Here is a 20,951-nt window from a genome sequence, read left to right as displayed (position 1 = left end):
GTGAAGATATATAGAGAGTTTAATTTTCAGTGAGGATCAAATTTTATTGGACTTTAGTTCCAAACGAATAAATTCAATTTCAAATGATACAATTCAGATTCAGTTTTTGAATAAATTCAATTTTAATTAAACAATACAATTTCAAATTATGTGATTCAAATTCAGTTTTTCAATGCAATTATTCAAGTTTAGCCATTCAAATTCAAATATAAATGGTTCAAATTCAGTTTCTGGTGGCACATATTTCAGCCCATAGTGAAGGCCCTACTCGAAGCAGCCAAAAAAATTTAATTCAAGATGCACTAAATCCGGTAAGAACGCATTTAATCTTTCTAGTCTTTAATAATGGAATTGATGCGCTTATTTGGAAATGTGCTTTTTAACGATTAGATTATTATTTTCACTTCATTATATTTACATTGAGTAGGTCTGAGCTGTTAAAATGAGTTTTTATCATAGACCTTATGCCAAACTGAGTGACGTTCACAGCTCCGTCATTAACATTTAACATCACTGCAAAAATACATCTAATATAAAATCAATATTTATTCACCTAGTACAATAATAGTAAGTTATCTCTCCTCGTGTCCCACATTGTCCCATAAAATCAGGTCTGCTGATCTGCAACAGAGCAATAGCCAGGTGGTCACCCTATCATATGGTCTTTACCTCACAAATATTTAATTACCGGTTAAGGAGGTGTCCTTTAAACTGTTACACCGTTTTTACCCAGTCAATCTTTATTTAAGAAACATGCTCTCTGAAATAGATGCACTTTGCTCCTTCTGTAATGCTGTAGATTAATCTGCCCCTCACCTTTTTTGGGAATGTGCTCACGCAGTAGTTTTTTGGAGAATTTGTTTTTAATATATTATTTAAATACTCTTTGTACCTCCAACAACTCCAAAGCATTGAAAAGCATTGCACTATGTAATGAATATAATGTCTTGGCATTATTGTAAAATATATCTGTAGTATTGTGTACTATGTATACCCCTGGCTTGTTTCTAAAAAAAAATTGACGGTGCAATTATTACAGGGACAATCCCCCCGGAACAACCTGGAGTTAAGTGCCTTGCTCAAGGGCACAATGGTGGTGGCCGTGGGGTTCGAAACAGCGACCTTTTTGTTAACAGCCCTGTGTTTTAGCCACTACGCCACCACCACTCATAAACAAGCCCTCCAATACTTTTTATTCTAAAGCTACTTTTATATTGTTTTATCAATGATTAACTCTTCTGCTACAAGAATGTAATGCATTTTAATTATCTGATTTTTTTTTAAATTATATATATATATATAGATATAATTTTTTTATATTTATAGATAACTATGTATAATTATTTAATCATTATATATTGAATTATTGTTATATGAGGGGCTTTCTCAGCATATATTTGTATATGCGATTAATTGTGATTAATTAATCGGGACACCATGTAATTAATTAGATTAAAAAAAATTATGGATTGACAGCCCTACTTTTAACTAATTAGGTCGACATCTTTCCACACATGTTCTGTTTCATACACTTAAAGATTGAGATATTTAACATATTTAAAGATATGTTATCAAATGCTCATGCTTTGTGTCATTCCTTATATTATCGCACTTTTCCATTTCCTGACTTGCTGATATTAATCTGATATAAAGCATGTTCAAAAGTCAGTTTGCATCGTGACATACAGTATTTTGATTTATTTTGTTCAATTGAAAAGTGCAAATGTGTTGTACCAATTTTTCCATCTTAATGCAAAATATTTAGCTCTAACTACACTACCAGTCAGATGTTTAGACAAATCTATTTGTACTTTATTATTGATATTTTCCTCATTTTAAAATGTCAGGAAAGCCATAAAAACTGTGAGAAAGCACAAATGGACGTATGGGTATGTAGTGACCAAAGAAATGTTAAGTCACTTGTCCCTAGATTACAGCTCTGCACACTCTGGGAATTATCTCAACCATCTTCAAGCTTTAAAAAAAAAATAAAGTAATAAACTTTATAGTTTTGTAAAGAAATTAATATGCAGTTTAATTCTGTTTTTCTTTGGAAACTATTTACGTTGAAAGTTTGACTTCTGGCCTGACATTTTTTTCAAAATTCTCGAAAGGCTTCTCTTTAGAGACTGCTTTATAGCTTTAGAAAGTCCTCTAAGAATTCTGTCATAAGATGTAATTAACATCATAAAATCCACTGAAACTTCAGTTACTCAGATCATTTGGTTATATTTACGAGAACTTTGTATAAGCAGACGAAAAATGCTGCTCTATTTGTCAAAATAAAACCAAGACGCAAAATTTAAATTTTAAGCACAGTGTTTTAATAGAATTTTACAAATCTAATAAAAAATGTCATGATGTGCAACCTCAGTTATTCAGCTAAATATTATATAAAAACCCTAAAAATATTTGGACACAAGTCACACATAAACATCTATGAATAACATTGTATTTATTAGATGTTGCATTAAAACAAACCATCAAACCAAGTGGCATCAGCAAACAAATGATAGCTTTTCTCAGAATTAACCTAATTTATCTTTGCCAGTTTGTTACAAGTACTGTAATAGCAGAAATGGTTGAGCAACCACAGGTTTCCACAAAGTTTTTCAACCAGAAATTGTCCAAAAACCCTTTGTATATATCAATTGTTTGATCATTTGAAGCCTTGAAACTTAAAAATAAATATATATGTATATATATATACTGTATATGAAGACAAAAACTTTTATGCAAAGACTTTAATACATTTTAAATGTGAAACAAAAGTCCAAATATGCACCAATATTCAGCTTTGTTTACTTCATCAAAGCCAATTTCATACTTTGTTCTTCCAGCATACTGTCAAATCTAGTTTTTCATTTTTAGAATTCTTGATATTCCAGTTCATTATTAATTCTCTCAGATTTAAATGAAGTTTTACCCCTTTATTGCATTCCAAGTTGGAAGCCAATTATGAAATTCACAAAATATCTCAAACATTACGCTTTTGATTTGTGTGTAAATTGGGTGCTGTTTTTAATGTTTTTTTTTTTTTTTTTACATCAGCGAATTGCACATTTAAGAAAGTTCTTGTGCCATAATTGTGTCACATGACCATCCTGAATGGTGTCGTTTACATCGTTCATATGCTGCACTCTCCCAGGTTAAATAGAGCTTAATTATTACCCAATGCGCTCTGAAGGGTCTCACCCTAACTCTCAAAATCTGCTCACGCTCGCAAGATCATGAGCCGCCTGGACCTAAGTGCTGCTCTCTGAATCACAGATTTAATTGCACTCTCTCTCTCTCTCTCTCTCTCTCTCTCTCTCTCTCTCTTTCCCTCTGCCTCCTCCTCATCCCTCTCAATCCATTGCAACCGTCTCAATCTCCAGATGGAATTGAATAAAAATAACTTAGCAAAAAAAGGGGGCAGAAGAAGGGAGAGAAGAAATTATCCTGTCCCTGTCTCTCCTATGGCCCAGAGACAGATCAACTGAGAGAGCTTTAAGCAAAGCTTATCTGTTATGTTTCACAGAGGCTCTGTCTGATCTCCCCCAATCAAAGGCGTCTGTGAGTGTTTGGTCTCAGCTTGCTGCTTTTCATTTCCCTGGGCTTAATTAAATGATCGAAGATAGCCGGCTTTCTGTGCCCGTTCCTCAGAGTCCCCTTGCTGTTAATATTGTCAATATTGAAGGCTGAGCAGTGCTCTGCTTAACAAGCAACATGTTGATGCTGGATTTCATTAGTGCCACACTGTTTCTTTTTCTGCCATTCTTCTTCCTTTTGCCTTTTGATGATGATGATTGTGAATGTTATCTGCTCTCTTAAAGCCACATGTCTGTTTTCCATACTTCAGAAATATCTTATCATCCTTAAAACAAGACAGTTTTGCTTGAGGAGCACAGTATATTTAAAGATATTAAAGATAGGGGGCCTGGGTAGGAGTCATGTTGGGTTAACCTCCTTGTGGTCACCATAAATGTGGTTCTCGCTCTCGGTGGGGCACGTGGTGAGTTGTGCGTGGATGCTGCATAGAATAGTGTGAGCCTCCACACGCGCTAGGTCTCCACAAGCCACATGATAATATGTGTGGATTGACAGTCTCGGACGCGGAGGCAACTGAGATTCGTCCTCCGCAACCCGGATTGAGGCGAGTCAATACGCCACTATGAGGACTTCGTGTGCATTGGGAATTGTACATTCCAAATTGGGGAGAAAAGGGGAGAAAAAAAAAAGCTTTTAAAGATATATATATATATATACTGTAAATTAAGCTGAAAAGATGTTTTCAGTCTTATACATAAACGATATTCTGCACGGCGCAAGTCCTTTGACAATACAATTTGTGACAAACAATCTGTTAGCCAATCAACTTGCGTACTTTCTATTTGTCTAACATTACAATTTTTGAAGTAGTAGTTTTTCAAGTAAGCTGGTTTTACTGCATGCATGTGAGTTTTTAACTCTAAAACCCTCCTCCTCCCCAGTACCAATGGTCAAGCTTTGCTTCATTGTGATTTTTATGTCTGATTGTGCAGCAGCTTTTCTTACATGCTGAACTCAGATCTAGTCTGCTGAGACTAAAACTACCAACTTGTCAGATCCACATTAAATTTATTACGAGAGTTATGACTGAATTGCATTTTTGTTGTAGTGGACATAATACATCATCATATTCAATACAATTATCTTTTAAGATATGCCTCAGATACCTGATGTATCATATTTTATACATTTTCAATGTGATTTTTCTGTAAAATAATGTACAAAATGATGATAAATCACAAGTTGTTTTAATCCAGTAAATATTCATTTTGAAATATCAGAATCAGTGTTATTGTTGCCATTATTTTATAAAAATTAACAAAGATGTTCCATCAGTAGACGTGTAGAGATGGCTACTTTGCAATTGATTTTACAAGGCTGCCTTCTTGAAGTAGAACAGCATGCATATTTCACCAGGAGACATGTGTATAACATTGCATAAACAGGTTTTTTAGCCAATTATTGATCATGTTGATAATGTTGAGGCTTTAGACAGTCCTTACATACTGTTCAGATTTTTTTCTGGAGGACAAGACAAAAATACAGAGTAAGAAAATTATTTTAGCAATTTACTGCTTCTCTTCCAAGTTCATATTGGCCAAGCAGCCTGATGGCGTATAAGCCTGACAGAGAGCCGAGTTGTATTGATGGTGCTTTAAGCAAGTATATCTTTCCTTTCTCTCTTATCTCTCCTCCCATCCCCTCCCTTCAGGTAACACCTTCCTCTAAGATTGTTGGCGATCTGGCGCAGTTCATGGTGCAGAACTCTCTGAGTCGGGCAGAGGTGGAGGAGAGAGCAGATGAGCTCTCTTTCCCCCTCTCTGTGGTAGAGTTCCTGCAAGGACACATAGGCATCCCCCATGGAGGCTTCCCGGAACCATTTAGGTCAAAGGTACGACCCCCTATACTGCATAGAGCATTTCCCAAGCTGCTGTGAGAAAACAAACCAGTCGAGACAAATTTAAAACTCCTGTATAGCTATTCAGCTAGGCTAAATATATTGAAATTAGTGTTGATCTCAAAGAGAGATGTAGAGATTCGGTACAAGTACAAATTAGCTTCATAACACAACTGCTACTGGTGGGTGAATTAAAAAAAAAAATGATCAGATTTGAATTAAAACAAATTTCATAGTTTTTTGCATTATTTTTATACAAAAAATACATGACAAAGTGATTATTGTTTTTTTTTTTTTGCCCCTTTATATTTGTGGACAAACAAGGCACTGTGTATTTGCTTTAATTTTAAAGTTGCAAAAGATGTTTCCTTAAGTAGAAGTTTGGGTAACACTTTACAATCAGATTGTATGCGTTACAATTAGTTAATTAAATTAAATGATTAGATTTCGTGAACTAATGATCAACAATAATATTTTATTGTATTTATTAATCTTGGTTAATGTTTGTTTAAACTTTTACAATTGTTTATTGTTTGTTCGTGGTAGTTGAATATGCATCAACTATACATTATGAACATTTATATGTGCTGCAAAAGTGTTATTCATTGTTAGTTCATGTTAACAAATCGAATTAACTTATATTAACAAGTACACCCTTACGATAGTTTTACAGAAGTTTGAATGTCTTTGATTTTAATCATTTGCAGCCATCATATCATTTTGCAGTTCCTAATACGGTTACTGGCCAACTGGCATGTAACAACGTTTTATTTACTCTCCAAAGCCAAATGTGAGTTTTTACCCCTATTTGGTGCTTGCAGAGTGATAATTTTGGATCCTGTAACTTTTGTAGATGTGTGTGTAAAGAGGGTAGCTGCTCAGTTTGGGTTGGGCCAGAGAAAAGAAAATCTTGTAATGTACAGTACTGCATAAATACAAATAGCCAAATTATTGAAGATCACTGTAGTGTACCACATAAATTAATAATCAGCCCTCTCACTAAAAAGATGTTAGATTGGATCTCAATCTGTTTGAAGTTTTTCTTTAGAGGGTTTCCTGCAGTATCTGGTGTAGAGTAACACTGCAATGTGCTTGTCAGAGATACATGTGGGAAAACCGTGCCGTTCCCATTGTCTTGAACGCCTCAGTTACCCAGCAGCCATTAGTGTGCGAGATCAGTTCTTTCCTTGACAAATGTTTCTCACTTCACCAGGAACAATGCCTGCTCTAAAGCGATTCTGTGCATGATACACAGATAATTTATTTTGAATGAATAAATTATTTTTTTGAGAATTAGTTGGCCATCTGCTTTGCTTATATTTTAGATAACAAACATAACATTCATGCAACATGGAACTAGCCTTATTTTTATCAATCTGTCTTATTGTAACATTATTAGGGTTACTGTAACATTAAAAAGATAGATAGATAGATTGATAGACAGATGGATGGATGGATGGATGGATAATAGACAGATAGATAGATAGATGTATGGAAGATAGATAGATAGATAGATAGATAGATAGATAGATAGATAGATAGATAGATAGATAGATAGATAGATAGATAGATAGATAGATAGATAGATGGATGGATGGATGGATGGATGGATGGAAGATAGATAGATAGATAGATCGATGGATGGAAGATAGATAGATAGATGGATGGATGGATGGAAGATAGATAGATAGATAGATCGATGGATGGAAGATAGATAGATAGATGGATGGATGGATGGATGGATGGATGGATGGATGGATGGATGGAAGATAGATAGATCGATGGATGGAAGATAGATAGATAGATAGATAGATAGATGGATGGATGGATGGAAGATAGATAGATAGATAGATCGATGGATGGAAGATAGACAGATAGATAGATAGATGGATGGATTATAGACAGATCTTTGGTTAAAAGTAATTACAAAAATACAGTAGCAATGAAAAGTAAAGTTACTGTAGTTCTGAAAAAAGGTCTTGCATCATTTGTTTGCAGATGACACTTGTTTTGATATTATGTTCTAATGCAATGAAATTCATCTATATTTTTTTGTGAATTGAGTGTCCAAATGTGTCCAAATACCTTTTGGGCCCACTGTACATTTCATCTTAAATGTAATACTTTGTTAGTCGCTGTTTTTCGAGTTTCTCAATTCTGCTGTTTAGATACTTAAATTTGTCTAAATGAAACAATAGGGAGAAATGAATCCTGCTTCTGCTAATGATCAGCTATAAATATTCTTAAATTCAGTTTGGGGCTCAGGGGATTGCTAATGCTTTATTTCATAAACTTACAAGCAATGCCAATTGAAACTACAGAGTAGTATTAATATTTCAGGGAATTTATCTTTAAATATCTATTCAGAAACCTTGCAACGTTATTTGGGGTTCTCATAACTTATTTGTGGCTCAGGTTTTGAAGTCTCTTCCCCGTGTGGAGGGACGTCCTGGAGCCTCCCTCCCCCCGATGGATTTTCAGGCCTTGGAGAAGCAACTACGAGAGGTGCACCGTGATGAAATTACCCCAGAAGATGTGATGTCAGCAGCCATGTACCCCAAAGTGTTCCAGGAGTACAAAGAGTTCACTAGAACCTTTGGGCCAGTGGACTGTCTCAACACCAGACTTTTCCCAAGATTGCTGAAGAATTTGAGGTGGCAGTGATGCTTTTTTATATATTTTTTATATATCACTGGTTCGATCCCCACAGCCACCACCATTGTGTCCTTGAGCAAGGCACTTAACTCCAGATTGCTCCAGGGGGATTGTCCCTGTAGTAAGTGCACTGTAAGTCGCTTTGGATAAAAGCGTCTGCCAAATACGTAAATGTAAATGTAACATTAGTAGCATAACATTTTTATTTGCTGTAACTGTGCCATAAATCTTCGTGTCATCCATTTCATCCCCTGACCATCAAAACTTTTTTCTTCCCTCACTGTTATTCCATTCTTTCTCAGGTGGAGTTGGAAAGAGGTAAGATACTCCACATCAAGGCTTTGGCTCTAGGAGACCTGAATAAAGCCGGCCAAAGAGAGGTGTTCTTTGAACTCAACGGTCAGCTGAGATCCGTCCTTGTCAAGGACACTGTGGCCATGAAGGTGCGTTTCTTATTTCCTTAATTTTACTTAGTTGGGGCTTTTATTATGTGTGTTTGAGAGTTTGTTCCTTGAGAGTAAAACCTGCACATTCCCCATCTTCCCCTTCAGGAAGCTTTCTTGTGATCGGCCCCTTAGACCACATTTACCAATTCCAATTTTTTTGCCACTATATCGCAGAGATCGGATCTTATTGCATGGGTATAAACAGCAAAAAAAAAAAATATTTGATTTTCCACATTCAATTAGGAAAACTTTCATAACTTGATGTGGTTCTAAATCCTATACAGATGCAATATACTGTTTGTTGATATAACCTAAGTCTTGTATCCAATTCACCTCTTATTTCACAATTTTAAATAGCTCTAATGGAATTATTTTTTATTTATGCATGTTTAATCAAAAGTTATTCTTGAGCTAGGAGATGTCAAGCTGTTGTGAAATGGCAAGCACTATAATAAGCACAATTTGGAGGCTAACACCTTTTCGATGGAACCACAAATTACGAATTAGAGAGGAAAGACGATTGCGCTTATTTTTAGAGAATCTGTCTGAATCTGTCTGAACATGTGTTTGTGCTTTTGAGCTTGAATTTGCAGATTTTATAGTCAAATGTGCTAACAATATTTTGATATACGTGTATGCATCATATGCATTCACTTACCAGAGATGAAACGTGTGCTACAAATCCTACAGTTGTTAGTATACAGTTACACTTATCCAGCCGTCTTGCTTCACTGCTTCTCTTCTTGAATAACAGGCTCAATCAGAGGCTGTCGACTTGTGTTAATGTCCTCCTCTAGACTATTTTGAGGTGTCTTAAGTCTGTGGTGTTTTGCTTCATATTAGATTGTATTCCATTGTGATCAATGTTGATGATCAACTTCAATCAATTTCGTTGATGATCAATGATCGCTAATGCATGCCTTTATCTGAGTACATAGCCTAATTGACTCCTCCCCCTAACAAATATAATCGAAACCGGTTTTGAGTTTGTTTTATACATATACACTCACATTTTAATGTTATTAAGATTATTAGGTTTTTAATTATTTATTTTAATATGTTTACTGACGGGGCTATAGTCCCGGCAAGCCCCGCCCTAGAGCCGCCAATGACTCTCACTGAGTAATTTAACTTTTGCAATACATTCAAGTTTTCAGTTATTTTAACAATGTGATGGACATAAATGTGAGCTATTCCATTAAATTAGAATGAAAAATGAATGTTGCGTAATACATGGTAAGATCGCTGTATTACCAGAGGAGAATAGTGAGGAAAAAGATATACACTCTATAAAGCCTTTAAAAATCAGTTATGTGCATGTAAATGTGGTCAAAGTTATGTGACAGACATGCTAGCTCTGGTCTGAAAGCATCAATTGGCACTCGGGTAAGGTTAATTAATACATGGAAATTCCTACATGCGAGTCGTGAAGGAATGCGTTTTCTCCTTTGAAGAATTAATTGCATTCTTGTGATGTTTTGTCGATATTTCTAAGAACAAGGACGTGTAAAAAAAAAATATATATTTTCAGAGATGTTCATGTTAAACACTCATCGAGACTACAGAAGTTCCAACAACCCTAGACAGTGCTGACTAACAGTTTAGTGGGTCTTTTACTCACCTTCATGTAATTCTAAATCATTTAATGAATGTAAAAATGGCTTTAATTTTGGTCTCATAATACAAACTGATTGTATGCCTTCAGAAGACTTGTTATATGATGAACAAGTCACAGGTGCTTCAGCCAACTGAATTCAATACAATGACAGTACATAGTGACTCATTGTAAATTAAGCACCTAAAATGGTCATAAATGTTGTCCATGTGATTGTTCATCATATAACAAGTCTTCTGAAGGCATACAATCAGTTTGTATTATGAGACCAAAATTAAAGCCGTTTTTCACTCTCAAAACTAATCAACAATTATTAGATTTCACTGCCGCTTATGGATTTTATAACTGAAACAATTTGATTTGAGAGTGAAAAATGACTATTAATAATATTATAATATAATTAATATTATAAAGGAAGTGAATGTAAACGGACAGAACAAGAAGCAGATGTGTCAAAAGATCAGATCTGTGCATTATCAACCTCTATTAATTTTCTTGGGTTTCTAGGAGATGCATTTCCACCCTAAAGCCCTGAAGGACGTTCGTGGGCAGATTGGAGCTCCTATGCCTGGTAAGGTGGTGGAGGTAAAGGTGGAACAGGGCCAGCAGGTGGAGAAAGGACAGCCACTCTGCGTCCTCAGCGCCATGAAAATGGAGACGGTGGTTAACTCTCCACTCTCTGGCACCGTGGCCAAGGTGTACGTTACGGCCGACAGCACCCTGGAAGGAGATGATCTTATTCTGGAGATCAATGAGTAGATATATTGAAGGCCACCAGCAGGGAGAATGACACATCACCCCTGCCAATACCTGCAAGGCTGAACACACACACACACGACCAAGATATACCACAGTTATATAAGGAGACAGACATCTTTACAGTGGAACTACACATTGCGAATGAGACAGTTTGGCTTATTTTGAGAGAATCTGTATCTGAAAATGTGTTTGTACTTGCGCTCTTGAATTTGCTGACTTTTGTGTCTTATTTGTTAGTGTTAATCAAAGTTTAATTAGTATTAATGAATGTAGTGAAAACTAAAAGTTTTACACTGAAAGCAGAACAAACAATAAAGAAAATGACAGAATGAGTCTTAATTAGATGTATTCCAAGTCGTGTTAAATCTTGCACCCAGGATGTTTGGTCACAATTGTTTACACACTGTAAGCTCAAAGCATGGTAGTTTAGTTTACCAGGGCTTTCAAATCTCTGAAATCAACTTCAAGAGCTATTAGATTTAATGCACAGTCCCTCCTTTACTGGGGCACCAATTACAGACAGATATTATATATATATATATATATATATATATATATATATATATATATATATATATATATATATATATATAAACCCAATGTTTTGACCAATGGCCTTGCTTGCTTTGTTAGTGAGAAAAATAACAGCAGGATTAGATCAGAATGGATTGGATGGTCTCCTGAGTCTTAAACTTGAGTGCGTCTCTTGCAAAGGTGGAGAATAGGTGGAGTTGTTACCCAGGTGGCTTTGGCTGAAGTGAACTCAACTGAGGCCAATGAGGATCGATGACTCAATTTTTAAAGAGCATTTATAAACTCCATGATGGCTTCAGGCCACCTTCATGTGGAATTTTCCTAGGGCTCGTCTGATGCCTCTGTTTCAATTCTTCACTTAATGTGAATTTATTTCACTGCCCTGTTACCTTCCCCTAAGCAGCAGATGCCTTGTGGCTGCTACAGTGGCACAAATCCCTGTATTCTCCAGCTTTCTTTTAATCGCCTTGTTTAACACATCACTGACCGCAGGGATGTTTCGTTTGACGTGATATCATTTGTAATTGATAATGAGAGGTCTGTTTCAACAGCCTAAGTAATTGAAAGCATTCAGCCTGGAATCTACAAGATGTTGTTTTGACAAAAGTGGTCCATTGGGTAACTTCTCGACTTTGAGCCAATAGTCTACAATTTGGAAATGCACTCGTCATTTATAATGAAATCCCCATAGGTAAAGTAGAGCTGTGCATATGAATATATGTGAGTACTTGCCTATAAATGTGATGTTTTTCCCTTCAACTGGATATTGACATGGAGCTAATGGTGTTTAAATAAAGCTCCTTGATGTCCTCGGTTACCTGTGACTGGATCTAGTAAACAGTCCACCTCATATTTGCCAGCATTGTTCCTTTTGTGTTTGATTTAACCTGACAGCATATACATCTGTTTACATGAGTAGCAAGCACAGCGCTAATACTTAATCATGACAGACAAAAAACAAAGAGATAGTATTTTGTTGGGACTTTATATGGGTCTAATATTTGTATGGGGTACTAGCGGTGGGTCTGAAAAGCTCTAGAGAACCATCGATGTTATCAGCTGTGACAGCGTAATCAAGCCTGTTGACTTGTCCCGGCAACCCTCACTGCTGTTCTGTAAGAGTTTTTGAGTTGAGAAGTGGTTGAAGCCTTGCTTTGTTGATGCAGCCAATATAACAATGCAGTGTTTTATCAGAGTTGGTGTTAAATGGGTCATCCAGAGTCTTAATTTAGCTTTGAGCATTTTATGTAGCTGATGCACAGGTGACCTAGCTCTTTTGTTTTTCTTAGGTACAATGTTAATTCAAACTATTGAAATTTACAGGGTAAAATGTTTCTGCATTGATAGATTATATAACTATATCTGAAATCTGGAATGTGCTGAAGAGAATTGGAACTAATCTGTATGACATGTTGGATATGTTGCCTTTTAATAGCATTTTTTATCTTTCCATTTGAATGTATTTTTTTTGTGAAGTTCATCAGTTTTGATAAGGAGAATTAAAACATGTGCAAATACTAATTCACCATACACTCATGTTCTTTTATCATAGAAAAATGTTGGGGGGAAATATATATAAATAAAAGGATCATAACAGTCTGTCTGCGTCTGTCACTTGTGGTGTTGCGCATTATGACTTTTGTACATATAAATCAATAATTTAACACATGGTGATGCAATTGTTTAATAATAAGGGCTTTTGAGTCCATATGGGTGGGAATATTATACACAAATGATGCTCTTAATCAAATGTTATGAGTAAATGTGCTCCGAGAGCAAAAGTGTGAAAGCCCCCTATAGCAACATTGACGCTTCACAGGATGTGTAAAAATCTTGGTCTTACAGATATTTAGAGACTTTTGAACCCATCTGGTAGGAAATATACATTATATTTCATCAGTGTATATATATATATATACACACACAGGTGCTGGTCATATAATTAGAATATCATCAAAAAGTTGATTTATTTCAGAAATTCCATTAAAAAAGTGAAACTTGGATATTATATTCATTCATTACACACAGACTGATATATTTCAAATGTTTATTTCATTTAATTGTGATGATTAAAACTGACAACTAATGAAAATCCCAAATTCAGTATCTCCAAAATTAGAATATTACTTAAGACCAATACAAAAAATGGATTTTTAGAAATGCTGGCCAACTGAAAAGTATGAACATGAAAAGTATGAGCATGTTCAGCACTCAATATTTAGTTGGGGCTCCTTTGAAGTGCTCTAAAACTTCCTGGTAGACTGCTGCGACCTTGGACCTCAGAAAACACAGTGGACCAACACCAGCAGATGACATGGCACCCCAAACCATCACTGACTGTGGAAACTTTACACTGGACTTCAAGCAACGTGGATTCTGTGCCTCTCCTCTCTTCCTCCAGACTCTGGGACCTTGATTTCCAAAGGAAATGCAAAATTTACTTTCATCAGAAAACATAACTTTGGACCACTCAGCAGCAGTCCAATCCTTTGTGTTCTCACGCCGTGTCTTGTTCAAGAGTGGCTTGACACAAGGAATGCGACAGCTGAAACCCATGTCTTGCATACGTCTGTGCGTGGTGGTTCTTGAAGCACTGAAGCAGCTGCAGTCCACTCTTTGTGAATCTCCCCCACATCTTTGAATGGGTTTTGTTTCACAATCCTCTCCAGGGTGCGGTTATACCTATTGCTTGTACACTTTTTTTCTACCACATCTTTTCCTTCCTTTCGTCTCTCTATTAATGTGCTTGGACACAGAGTTCTGTGAACAGCCAGCCTCTTTAGCAATGACCTTTTTTGTCTTGCCGTCTTTGTACAAGGTGTCAATGGTCGTCTTTTGGACAGCTGTCAAGTCAGCAGTCTTCCCCATGATTGTGTAGCCTACAGAACTAGACTGAGAGACCATTTAAAGGCCTTTGCAGGTGTTTTGAGTTAACTAGCTGATTAGAGTGTGGCACCCGGTGTCTTCAATATTGAACCTTTTCACAATATTCAAATTTTCTGAGATACTGATTTTGGGGTTTTTCATTAGTTGTCAGTTATAATCATCAATTAAAAGGAATGAACACTTGAAATATATCAGTCTGTGTGGAATTAATGTATACATTATCCAAGTTTCACTTTTTGAATGGAATTACTGAAATAAATCAACTTTTTGATGATATTCTAATTATATGACCAGCACCTGTGTGTGTATACACAGGGCATGAACGGAGACTAAAATGTTTCCAATTGAACAATCAACAACAGATGAAATGAGGGACTTGGAGATATATATATATATATATATATATATATATATATATATATATATATATATATATATATATATATGGTGTATTTATAGGTGTTGCCACATATGGACAAAAAGAAATCATATTGTTGGTGCTATAATGTATCCATTTTGCAAAATACTGAATTCCAACAAATGCTAAAGGCTGAAATCATTGTCTATATGGAGACCAACTGGTCCTCAGTATCCTCTGTGGGTGTGGCTTGGGAGGCACTTAAGGCAGTTCTTAAGGGCCAGATCATACATTTTGCCTCATTTAACAAAAAATCCAAAGCACAAGAAAATGTGGAATTGGAAGGGAATATTAAAAGTGCTGAAGCGTACAATGCTGTCTAATCGCCTTAGGGAATTGACCCAATTGAAATACAGATATAAAACTATTTTGTCGCAGAATGTGGTGTTTTGGCTATTCAGGGCAAGACAGTCATATTTTGAGTCAGGGAATAAAACAGAAAGAGTCTACCATTCCCTTTGTGAAATCTAATGGTGGTGAAATATTTACCTCAGCCATTGATATTAATAATGCTTTTAAAGAATGCTATCTTGATCTTTATAGTTCCACATCTTCGTCTACTGATGAAGATATTAGAAACTTTGTGGAACCATTGGAACTTTCTAAACTGATGACTGAGCAAAAGAATTCTCTTGATTCTGAGATAACTTGGCGAGGTAATTAAGGCCTTGCCTACAGGTCTCCGGGGCCAGAAGGCTTTGCCGCTGAATTACTTAGACCTTATGCAACAGAATTGGCTCCACTTTTGATTGAAGTTTATACGGAATCATTAAAGAATTGAAAACTTCCATCAACCATGGCACAAGTCCAGATCAGCCTGATTCTTAAAAAGGACAAAGATCCAAGCGAGTTTAAGAGTTACCATCCAGTTTCCCTGATCCAGCTAGACGTTATAATATTGTCAAAAATGTTGGCTAACCGATTAAGCAAAGTTATGACATCTCTTATACATATAGATCAGGTGGGGTTTATTTGGGGCCATAGCTCTTCTGATAACATAAGCCGTTTCATCAATATAATGTGGTCAGTGGTGAATGACTCACTTGATGCTGAAAAGGCATTTATTATATGGTAAAATGGCATTATCTTTTTAAGATTTTGGAAATGTATGGGTTCGTAAATACTTTTATTTGATAGATTAAGTTACTTTATAGACACCTGGTAGCCGTGGTATGAACAAATTTATTAATTTCAGATTATTTTACTCTGGATATGAGCATTTGGCAGGGATGCCCTCTTTCCCTATTATTGTTCTGTCTTGACCGAGAACCATTAGAGCCGGGATAAGAAAGGAGGATTATTTTCCAGGGGTGGTGGTGGGAGGTGTGGTGCATAAGCTTTTGCTTTACGCAGATGATATTTTATTATTCATCTCCGACTCAACTATATCTATGCGTTGCCTCCATAGAATTATTAATTACTTTTCTAAGTTCTCAGGATACAGAGTTAATTGGTCTAAATCCATAGCTTTGGCTCTGACAGTGTATTGCCCAGTAACGGCTTTTCAGCTGGGTGTCTTCCAGTGGCCCAAACAGGGCATTACGTTTTTGGGCATTTTATTCCCAGCAAATTTGTCTGATTTAATTAGATAATTTTTACCCTTTTAATAAAAAGATTTTTGAGTGATGTGGGCTGGTGGGCTTCATTACATTTATCTATGATTGGGAAGGTTAATGTTATTAAAATGAATTGTATTCCAAAATTCAACTACCTGCTACAAGCTCTCCCTACAGATGTCCCCCTTTTGTATTTCAAGCAATTTGTTAGCATAGCAAAGTCCTTCATTTGGAATGGTAAATGTCCCAGATTACATTTCAGTAAATTGCACAGGCCAATTGAAAAAGGTGGGCTCGGCCTACCTAACATTTTGTTTTATTATGCATTCGGTCTCAGACATTTGGCTTATTAGTCACTTCCACCTGAGAGAGCCCCTCCCAGCTGGCCGAGGCAGGCCATCTCCCCAGGTGGCCCGCCGTGGGTTCAAAGACCCCGAGCCCGACCTCCCCACGGGAGTATATATATAAGATATATTGAATTTGTATTGAATAGGACGTTCTTGCCCCTAAAGCCTTTCTATCAAGCTAACCGGGGAAGTTAAGTTACACTATGTTATCTCGCATTTGCACGCGGTATGGACATAAGTGTCCAGTGTGTTTAATTCAAACATTTACTTGCTTCAAGGCATATGGCTGAACCCAAAGTTATGTATTAATAAGTCCACTTTCTGTTGGACTGAAAGAGGTTAATAAAGTGAGAGTGGAGTGTTGAGATCCTTAGAAAATATGGTTCAACATTTTGGGATTCCCAGGTCTCAATTATTTAGGTATTTACAACTGCGCCACCTGCTTTGTACTATTTTTGGGATTAGTACAAAAATACTATTTGGTTGAGGGTTCAGAGATATATGTGTGATGTATTGGGCACTCAAATTTAATTTGGCCCAGACTCTGTATTTTAGGCGATGGGGCTGTCATTAATATAAGGGTTAAATCATAAAAAATTGGGTCCTAGCCAGTGTTGTTATCGGCAGACAGGTCATCATCCGCAGGCAGGGTTGGAGAGTAACAGAATACATGTAACGGATTACGTATTTAAAATACAAAATATAAGTAACTGTATTGCACTACAGTTTCAATTTAAATAATTGGTAATTAGAATATGGTTACTTTCAAAATGTATTTTAATTACTGAAGAGATTACTTTGCATTTTATTGTGATTTGTTTCATTTTATATTTAGTCCTTTCTGATGGAAAACATTTATCCATATAAATGATGCGATTCAAAGTGCATTTGAACAGCGGTGAAACACTTTCTTATGAAGTGTTACATTCATATGAGTAGACAGAGAAGTATGTTGGAAGCAAGTTTGAAGCAGAAAAAATAGAAATAATCCTTGTGTAAATTGTCCGCTTTACGCTAAGCTAACATGCTATTTCTAGCCAGTTTACATGCACATGTTACTAGGCACGATCATTTTTTTTTTATCAAGAAAATTCACTTTGGATCATAATTTCTTTTTTCTAGTAAGATCTTTGATATTAGGGCAAAAATCGTATTCTTGATAATATTTTCTGTATTGTTTTCCTGTAAAAATATCCTTTTATATGTAAAAATCCTTAAAACAAGATCAATATGATTGATTTTGTTTTAGAAACAACACTGCATAAGATATTTAGGTTAATCAGAGAATGTATTTTTAGCATGTGTATTTTGTCTTACTGTACTGACCGAATTTTATAGTCAAAACAAGTGAAAAAATCTACCAGTACTGAAGAAGTAATCCAAAGAATTTAGAATACGTTACAAATGACATTTTACAGCATGTATTCTGTAATCTGTAGTGGAATACATTTCAAAAGTAACCCTCACAACCCTGTCTGTAGGGGATGGAAGTTGTTTGGAGTGGGCTCATTTCAGGAGTGGTTCAGGAGGAGTTTATTTTTATTTATTTTTTTTATCTGTGTGTGTGCTCGGGATTTGGCCACAGGCCACAGGAACATCCACAGGGTTTGGCCACAGGAACATCCACAGGGTTTGGCCACAGGAACATCCACAGGGATGTTTGTTGGTGTCGGGGTGGGGTTGGGGATTGGGAGGAGGGAAGAGAAATAATGGGGTTTAAGGGGGATAATGGTTGACTCTGTACATGAATGTTTTGCTTTGTTATGAATCAATTTATTGGAGCAACCAATAAAAATTTTAATCTGAGTCAAGAATGTGTTTTTCTGCAATTAATGATGTCATTTTTTTATAAGAAGAATGAACATTGCTTTGCTAATGCTAACATAATTATTGTTATCATAAATTAGCACTTTTACTAGGAATAATTCCATTACTTATATCAAGAATTAGCATTTTTAACATTAGTGAAAATTTTATTGTTGATAGGCTACCTAGAATTAATATCCTGCCACTGATTAAAAGTCAGTTAGGCTTATCCTACATGGGGCTTATTTATTTTTTACTGCTTGCAAATTGATGTGCATTTCTGGCTGGGAGATCCCACTTGTGTAATAGGAGTTATTTGGGGTATAATATACATCATGCTAGTAATTAAATGTATTACATTTTTACAGTCTTATGATTAAGAATAGCCAGCCTGCCAATGATACCGCTGACTGATGGGTCCACATTGATGTGCTTGTGGCAAAATAGGGTATAAGATTGTGGGCTATTGTAGGAGTGATAGATGAAGCTCCCCTGTACATCCATATGCTGATTCTATTCTGGCAGGAAGTGTGGGGTTAGTTTATTTGTAAGGATGATGGATTGATAAGTGAATATCTGTGAGTGAAGCTCTGCAGGGTTGTTTGTGTTGGTCAGTGACATGTTTGGTGCATCTCGTAGACATGGTGATAGTGAGGGGGGCGTTTAATTGGAGGAAGAATGACCCAGAAATATGAAGAAAAAAATCTATTCTAATTTTAGAGCTGTGTTTACAATTAAGACAGAAAAAGTGAACCAACTGTCTGTGAATGGGGCATGTGTCCTTGTAAAACTGCAGCTTATGACATCATTATTAGATTAACTTAGTCCTCTTCAAGATCATTAGTTTATGAGTTTATGAGTCATGAGTTTAGCTCCTGTCATCTCCCAGTTACTTTCGCAGTATTATCAGCATAAATTCGAATCAATGTTCCACACCCGTGCCTGTCGATTCACCAATCCTATTTTCATCCTGTCATCTGTTTTCATCTTTTATCCCTCTCGTTCCATCACACTCTCTCAACATGACTGTTTCTCTCTATTTTTCAGTCTTTTAATCACTCTGAAGGCCACCAGATTATTCCACAATCCTTCCGGCTGTTAGATCTCTCTTTAAGAGGGTTATTGTGTTTTCAAGGGAAGTATGAAACCCTTATCAGCACCTGGCTGTAGGAACGAACGATGATTAATTATATATGAATATTTACAGTCTGACCTTGGAACTCTGTAAAACCCCATTATCACCAGCTTGAATATTCATGAGCGACATGCACGTTACTCCATTTCTAGAGATCAACTGATATTGAGTTTTATGACCAATACCTGGCTATTTTTATGATTAAGTGTCTGATAACAATATGCCCAGCCGATTTCTAATTATTGTTCTCTTACGAGAGGTTCTCTCGTATTGCGTAAGCTAGCTTACGCTACGGGAAAGATTCATCTTTTCTGAGATATTGAAGCCAAAAAATTATCCTTAATTTTGTATCCATTGTCAACGCAGTGCAGCAGCTGCATACTTTGAGCGGGCTAGCTAGCGAGCTCATTGGTTGCTCTGCGGCAACTGCTGCAGCCTATAGACGAACTTGAGTGAACTCGCGTCCAATGACAGGCGCCCGCGCCGTCACTGTATCAAAGCCCGCCAGAATGGCCGTGGCTAGAGTGCATATAAGCGTAAGTTCAGTAGGCTGGAACCCTGATTTTCATCTATTCAGCGAAGCTCTTCGCATCTCTGAACTGCAGAAGCCGCGTCGCCGTTCGAGGGGCATCTAGCAAGCTTGGACAGCGCTCGAAGAAGCCGGCCGTCTTCGCCACCTTCAGCCATCCTGCGAGCTATGCCATCCGGCGACGTATCCTTTTAGAGCAAGCTAGTTCCTCAGCTGAACTTCACAAAAAGAGCAACGAGCGTCTTTTTAAAGATGCCTCGCACCACCTGCGCCTCATGCCGCGCCCCTCTCAGCGCCGGAGACCGCCACCTCATCTGCGCTCTCTGCCTGGGACTGGAACATGCAGAGCTCGCCCTCGCTGACGGTGGATGCGACCTCTGCGAGGAGCTTCCGATGTCGACCCTGCGGGCTCGACTCGAAGCACTCAAAACCGAAGCCGCCGCGCCGCCTTTCGTTTCGCCGCGCAGAAAGAAGCGCCGCTCCCAAAGGCTGCCGGAACCGGTGTTAGAAGTGACTACCTTGCCGGAGCCTCTCCCTCGAGCCTCGCTTCACCCTCCCCGCCCCGGACGCCGCAGTTGCCGCCGAGCGGCCGCACTGTTACCATCTCGGATGACGAGGCGGAGGATAAGGGCTGCTGTTCCATCATGGCTTCGGACAGCGAGGAGTGGTCAGGCTCCCAAGCCTCCTCCTCGGCCCAGGAATCCAGCAGGACCTGCGCCGGAGTCGAGGAAGAACTAACGCGCCTCCTCACACAGGCCGTCGACCGCCTCGGGCTCGAGTGGTCACCGCCCTCTGAGCAGGCTCCCAACAGACTCGACGGCTGCTTTCTTCAGAGCC

At 37.3% G+C, this 20,951-nt stretch overlaps 1 pseudogene; it reads left to right on the top strand.

Annotated features, from left to right (window-relative positions):
- The window catches only part of LOC127625331 (pyruvate carboxylase, mitochondrial-like), a 196,459-nt pseudogene extending 185,276 nt beyond the window's left edge, over nucleotides 1–11,183 (top strand).
- Nucleotides 11,184–20,951: the final 9,768 nt, after the last annotated feature.

Source organism: Xyrauchen texanus, chromosome 31, assembly GCF_025860055.1.
Source record: "Xyrauchen texanus isolate HMW12.3.18 chromosome 31, RBS_HiC_50CHRs, whole genome shotgun sequence".
In the NCBI taxonomy this organism is placed as follows: Eukaryota; Metazoa; Chordata; class Actinopteri; order Cypriniformes; family Catostomidae; genus Xyrauchen; species Xyrauchen texanus.
The sequence above is the reverse complement of the archived record's forward strand: the minus strand, read 5'-3'. Positions and strand labels throughout refer to the sequence as shown.